General features: G+C 39.8%; 1 protein-coding gene across 1 annotated transcript in view; it reads right to left on the bottom strand.

Annotated features, from left to right (window-relative positions):
* Positions 1–6,550: 6,550 nt before the first annotated feature.
* Positions 6,551–7,440, bottom strand: part of LOC144756160 (vitellogenin-A2-like) — a 74,268-nt gene continuing 73,378 nt past the window's right edge. The window contains exon 35 of the mRNA XM_078645743.1: positions 6,551–6,816. The gene's annotated coding sequence lies outside the window, so the exon portion shown is untranslated. The remainder of the gene's footprint in view (positions 6,817–7,440) is intronic.

Below are 7,440 nucleotides of genomic sequence, written 5' to 3'. Positions count from 1 at the left end.
GTATCGTAGCTCACAAGGACCAGTGATCATATAAATGACATTGACTGATTTGCAGTTGGTATGTTTTCTTAGGTACTTTGGGGCAGATTTACTTTTCCTGGCACATCCCTGCAAATCAGCAGGGATGCACCAGGAAGCTTGCGACCCGCAAAACCACCACTGATGCGCCGCACGGAAGGGGCAGATGCGTGTCGAATCCCCTGGCGGAAATTGGCTCCCGCAAGACTCGGGGGTGCCCTATGCCTACCATGCTGCATCAATCCTTACACCTGCTTCAAGCAGGCACAGGGTTGTGACGCAGCATGGCCGTAAAAGTGACTCAGTGAAATCTTGTAGATTTCACTGCGTCATTTTTACGAGGCGTATCTGTTAGGGAAACCCACCCTGCCCTGGAACCCACACATGAAACCTGACGCAGGTTTTATGTGGCTCCGGGGTGTACAACGTGACACATTTGCCTAGATGCATCACGTTGTAAATACGGCGCAACATGGCGCATGATTTAGGCCGCCGCTGCTTCACAGGACGCCTCCTGAAACTTGTGCCCGCGTGACTGAGAAGGACTGACCTTCTATATAGAGGTCCCCTATTTTGGTTACGCCACACCAAGTAAGAGTGCGCTGCACTATTCTTTCCTCGGTTATTGGTATCCAGGGTGGAATAGGAAGCGATAAACTCGGGGAATACATAATCGGCGATCCCAGCAACCTGACCAGTTTCTGCCAGGCCGAGCTCGTAGTGGAGACTGTTTGGATATCAAGAGGGTCGCGTGGGAAGCCCAGCGGCAACACAGTACTCAATGTGTCAGGCAGGACTTAGTCTGCCTCAGGTCTTAAATAGGGGATTCTAGCATTGGGATGAAACCAGGAGTGAGTATAGCTACACGGTGCGATTAAATAATATAGCTGAAAATTAGGAACTCCTAGGTCCCCTCCATGATATGGGAGGGTCATGACCTCCCAGCTGACCCTGGGGCGTTTCCCCCCCCCCAAGTCAGCCAAATAAGGTGGGTGTGTAAGGTCTTGAAGAAGCGGTTAGTAAGCGGAATTGGAATATTGTTAAACAGGTAAAAAAAATTGGCCAGAACGATCATCGTTATCAGAGCCACACGACCCGCGATCAAGAGTGGCAGCCTCAGCCACCTGTCCACTTGTTGTCCCAAATTATGTATTGCCGTGCCATAGTTTAATAATAAAATGTCTGTGGAATTTATATGTATGTGCATCCCCAGGTACTTGACGGAGTCAGTACACCAGGTCATTGGACATTCGCAGTCCCATCTAGTCATGCCCGTAGTGACGGGAAAGATCACAGATTTATTCCAATTTTTACCCAGGCCAGAGAAGCCGCCAAACCGAATTATTTCTCTGAACAAGGTAGCTAAGTTGTTTTTAAGGGTCCCTGACATACAGTATATCGTCAACTGCATTATCATGACACTGGCTGGGGATATTATTTTATCTTGTAGCAGGGCAAGGCAAGTCGAGATCGTTTTTGCTAATATTTAATCATCAAAATTTAACAGTGATATCGGTCTATACTTTACACAGTGTATCTAAGTTAATCCTGACTGCTTTTGTGCCAAGCTATCAGAGGGTTAAGCATAGCTTAATTTGGGGTTGCTTGTGTTTTATCCTGGCAGAGATTTTAGTTGCTGCTTGAGTAGGATTTCCCCCCCTTCATCCAGTACTTCAATTTCCAGCATTACTTAAATATCTTACTTCTTCCTTTTCAACTTTTATTTCTCTACCTCTAACCTGTTATCTCTATCACCAGCTGCGCTCTCTCTAAGTCTCTCTTCTCACACTCAAAAACATATTTTCCACTGGATCTTCTTCTTCATTTCACCTCACCCCCTCCACTTTAACTATCTCTCTCAACGTCTTTCTTTATTGACCTCTACAGCACCATGTTTTAATCTCACAACTCCCTACCTCTGTATAGACATCACTTCTTTCTATATTTCTATATTTCATGTATTTCTTTCATCTTCCTCTTTTCACCCTACACCACAGTTCAATTTCTACTCTTCACCTCTCTCTCTACCTTTTTCTTTTCCCACTAATCTCTTTAACTGACCAGTTTTCCATCCATCATCTCATTTTCATCTCTCTGTCTAGCTTGCATCTGTTTTTTCATCAAAATCCCTCTGTCTACTGATACCTTTTGCTGCACTTACCTCTGTCTAATGCATCTTTTTTCTACATTATTACCCTCTTTACCTCACCCTTTGGAGTATTGCACTCATCTGCTTCTCTCTACAGTTCCTTTTCCTATCTCTAGCTCTCTCTCAATCTCAAAAACATACCCATTTTCTACCTCTTTCAACCTACAAACATCTCCCTCTTTCTACCTTGTTATACCTCTGTTTATCTTCCCTTTTGGATACCCCACCTTTCTGTATTACCTTTCACATATATTAATACATTAGCTCTGTTCCTACCCCTTCGTCCTCTTCCTAACGTTTGTAGCTACACTGTTTTCTTGATGTTTCTGTTTAGGTCCTGTATATGTATAAGTTCACACCATAAACATAGGAGAAAAAGGACAAAGCAGGAGAATAGACATTAGAAAAACGTTATTAGAGTATAAGCAATGGAATGCCAAAGATTGTCATTGCAATAGTTTGATTTTCATTTTTGCAGAAAAAATGGCAGTAGTGACAGGGATATATTTGTGATTAGAAATATTCAGCAACTAAAGCTGTACATTCAACATATGCCTTGTTTTCATTTTAAACAAACACTAATCCACCAAAAATCTAACAAGTCATCCTCATCATGTTTTTCCTACAATCAGATTACCAGACTGATTAGACAATGAATTTGACATAAAATGTAATTGTTGCAAGTAAAAAATTAGATCCCCAAAAAAATAAAAGTGGCTTATCAGTACTTGCTGAAGCTTTCTTTTGTTTCTATTTCGCTGGCAGACACCAGAAAGCTTGACTTTTCAGCCGTTTTTGTTTTCCCCCATTTCTGAAGGTCAAAATATTGTTTCAGTGTTGAGCAGCAAAGAGGAAATATATTCAAAGTTGTTCCAAACAGTGGCCTAATATATATCTCAGCAGGGGCCTCACAAATATTTAAGATGTCACTGGTTTTGGGTTACGAATGCTGGGCCCAGCCACACATCTGGGGTACAGTTTATATCAGGAGACGTGGGAACAGAGAACAGTAGAAGATTTGTTTTCAGATTTATCTGCTGTTTTGTCTTTCATATTTAAGCCATTGTACAAGAAAGAATGCATTTTGCAAATTAACCTCTGAACCACATGAAGGTATGGGAAACCCAATATTCAGAGGTATGCAAATACCCAGTGCTCCTAATGTGCTCCTAATCTCAGCATCTTATGCACATTTAAAAATACTTACGTTTCCTTCATATCCATTATTCATTCATTCTGTAGACATTGAAAAATCATTATAGGCTGCAGCTCTGTTTTTGGCTCTAGGTATTGGGTATTTTTTGAGAATCTACAAACCCTTTATATCCTTACAACCAGGAGGGTATATTGAACTTAATAGTATATTGCTTTTGTTACTCAGCCATTCTATCAAAAAATACACATGAAAACATTGTCACCAGTGGTAATTGTTTACCCACTCATTTTCATTATACGATTTTTTCAAATATTAGTCTCTTTTGGAAACCCTTGAAGGATGTACACAAACGACCCCGTGCTGAATTCAGTTTGTCTACTTTTTAGAAATTAATAGTTTTCCAGGACCACCCATGAGTTACACAGCAGTTTCCACTACAAACTGCAAAGAGATTGAAACCAAAAATAGCTGTGGTAAAAAAAGTTTTTGATACAATTCTGCTTGTTCATTGAACCTGGAAAGATGGTGATCCTAACACAGCAAAACTTTCCTTAATTCAATTTTTAGAATAAGGCATACATTTGGCAGTCTAAAACTGCCACACAGGCTGCAGTGAGAGGCCTGAAACATTTTTTAAAGTGCTACTGAAGTGAGTGGCACAATAAAATCTACAGGTCACTGTTAGCATTTAATTTACAGGCCCTGGGTACAAGTAGTGCTGTATAATCGGGACTTATAAGTAAAATAAATATGCCATTCTGGTGTTTACCCAATTTTTCCATGATTTATGGAGAGAGCATAAACACTTTAGCACTGGTTAGCAATGGTAAAGGGCACAGAGTCTGAAGGCCAACAAAATTCAGCAAACAGGAGGCGAGAAGGCACATTTTTGGGGGAAGACCACACAAGGAAGTCAGGTCCAAACATCCCAAAGCAGGATTTTGTTTCTGAAAATAAAAACAAAATATGATTCCAGCAATATGGGATTTGTCTCTCAGGGTCTGAGGGAATTGTTCACTGCCCTTTACAACAAGGTTTTACATGATGGTGATGTGAAGTGAACACTGGCTATTTGACTGTCCACTCTAAATAGGTTGGGCATCGTGTGGCGAAACCTCCTTCAGCCCTTACTCCGTCAGACCACTGGAGGTGTATGTCAGTGGCAGAGACTGAGTATTCTCCATCACTGACTTACCGGAGGTCAGCCTGACTCTAAATCAGTAGGCCGGAATTAGAGTGTGCTAGAAAGGGTACTCCGTCACCTTTGTGAAGGAGTACACTGTCCACAACTCTCTAAATCATTGCCTAAACCAGAAAGTTACGAACTCAATCCAGCCTGTTCATGTTGGACTCTTACTGCACTTTCACTGGTGCTACTATTGACAGTTTGAAATTAACCTACTACATTTTTCTCCCTACAGCTTAGGCCCCCACCAGGGTTAGAGAGTTTGCCCTGCTGCTGCATGGACAGATATAGCCTGACTGCAGGTTTTCACCCAGTTTTCTTGCATGTTCCAGAGCAATCCAAAATGTAACAAATCTACAGTGTGACAGTGGCTACACTTGACATTGCTTATCCTTTGCAGAGCCATTGTAGTAATGCTGAGATCCTGATGCTAATATGTTGTGGACAATACAAGTTGGTGCACACCCACAAATGCCCTTTCCATATTTCTGAACTTACACAGACATAAAGTAGGCGTTAGAGTTCTACATATATGGTGTAGGACATTACATTGCTCCCACCCCTACAAAGAGGATATAAAGCAAGAAATGTTGCTACATGCAAAATGCTTTTCAGGTTGAAAAAGGGAAATCAAAAACATGTCATGAATTTACTAAGCCTATATACTTGGATTGTCCACATTGTTCTAATCTTGGGTGGTCTGTGAGCATAATGTAAGGCAATGCATCCATATGCAGTAACATCAAGGGCATCGTGAAAGCACCCTCCCCCTCTTTAGCTGCTTGTAGAGTCAGATGAATGTTTGCCACTGGGCCCTCTGTGTTAAATGAAGCTGTTAAATTGCTGTTTATGGTTCCTATGACATTAATGGAAAGCTCGTGAATACCACTCTTGCAGTTGACGGAATGGAGGGATGGAGAAAAGGGCTGATGGTGAAGAGGAAGGGCAGAGAGAAGAATAAAGAAAGAATGGATGAATGGAGAATGAAAAAATATTGAAATCATGATGAAGAGGGGTAAATGGAACATTTCAGAATTTCAGAATTCTCTTAGGGGGAGCAATTCTCACTCAATGCCAATGCAATTGAACTATGGCTGAAAGTGGGGATATTTTAGTTTTTTGACTACTCCATTGATTGACATCTAAGTAAATCATGGATTAGATTGACATATACACAGAAATTTGGCGAAAAGAGGAAAATTCATTACATTCTACAACGATCATGCTAAGTTGACACATCTTTTATTTTATTACTTTTTCTGTGAATTGGGTCCTACATATATGACACACCAATTTCTAAAGACGAATTTAGGCTCAAGTATTAAAACATAGAAGCTTACTACTGTCTAGCTGATAGTGAGTTTATGCTACTGCTGCTGAGTCTTCTTAAAAACTAAAATCCATGTGAAAGACAAACACCATACGAGAGAAAAATAATATAATATTCAAGGACACCACATCCGTCCACCTGCTCTTCAGTAGTGTCAATCTCAACTGAGAAGGAGCTTTTTAAAATTTAGGTTTGTGTACACAACTATCGTATGCGGTTTGTGCTCAAGATTCTAAAATGTAGGGACCTATCACTTAAAGCATTACAGGCAATGTCTCATTTGTAGGTCTCATGAAGGTGATATATTTTTCCTTTGCAGTCTAATAAGGAGGCAAACATTAGTGTATTTTAGAACAATTTTAGAACGTTCTTTTCCAGTCTCCTGATTTTTAGTTAAGCATTACTTGGATTTAGGTTACAGAATGAGGGTCCTACACAGCCAAAAAGAAACAGTAAAAGGAAAGTGCGCTTGACATTTAACCGTATGTATTTGAACATAGATGACATTCTGGAAGTAAAATTAAACCCTTTTAAAGCATCCTCTTTGTATCCCATTATTCTGCTGACCTTTCTTTGGATGCTGCATCAGGTGCTGCACCCCTAGCTCCAGGGCAAAATAATTCAACCAATCCTAATTCTTTGGAGAAAAGATCAAATTATTTTTTGCAAATTAATGACCTACTAACTGAAATTAAAACATGACTCCTGTACTTCTTTTTGAATGAAATCATTGTTTATTTGAAAATAATATATTTATATGGAATTTGACATTTTATAGTTGGAAAGGCAAGTCATGGTACGATTTAAATTTAGAATCATTTAAAATGACACTCTGGTGAAAGGTTGATGCGAAAATCTCATCCTCTGAGTGGTTGTTCTGCGGAGTGCTTTGTAGTTCTCCAGATCAGCATCATGATGTGTCACTAAAATTTTCACTCCTTCCCCGGCTTAGGCTATCAGCATTGTCAGAGTAGAATCTGTACAGAAAGAGTGAAGTTTATTAACATGGAACATCCGGGTTGATGTTGAGGCCCTTACAGTGTTTACCATAGGAGGCCTCAATAAATGCACAAAAAATGCAGATACATTTATTGTTAGTAGCAAACATATATGAGTATATGTTGTATTTTTAGCAGTAAGCTCCCAGATTATTGGTAGAATATGTTCAGATATTACCAAGGGTGTCATTACACATATATGATTATTTGGTAACTTAATAACATATCCAATCGCACAGGATGTAATTTTTACCGGATGCCATATTATCTTCCCAAGCTACGTTCCCCCACTACAAGCTGCGAAACTAAGAGGTAGTGCTTTTTCTCACGTCATTTACACCTGAGTTTACCTTGCAGAATTTGTGTGGGGAAAAAGTGTGCTATTTCAAAACAAGTTGTCTTGTAAATATGGTATTATAAGAGGGCCGTTTATCCTTCTTAAGATGTAGACCTTTATTTCTATAAATTCCATTGTAATCTAAATTATTATGAGTAAACCTCACTTTATGGTCAATAAAGGCTACATTTGCAAGATTATATTTTCCAAAAGCATCTTCTTTCAGAGTATAAACCAAAGATGACCAGAGTTTTATTTGCACCTCC

This window comes from Lissotriton helveticus, chromosome 1_1 (assembly GCF_964261635.1).
Source record: "Lissotriton helveticus chromosome 1_1, aLisHel1.1, whole genome shotgun sequence".
Taxonomy (NCBI): Eukaryota; Metazoa; Chordata; class Amphibia; order Caudata; family Salamandridae; genus Lissotriton; species Lissotriton helveticus.
Note: the sequence above shows the minus strand (reverse complement) of the source record. Positions and strands in the feature narration are given on the sequence as shown.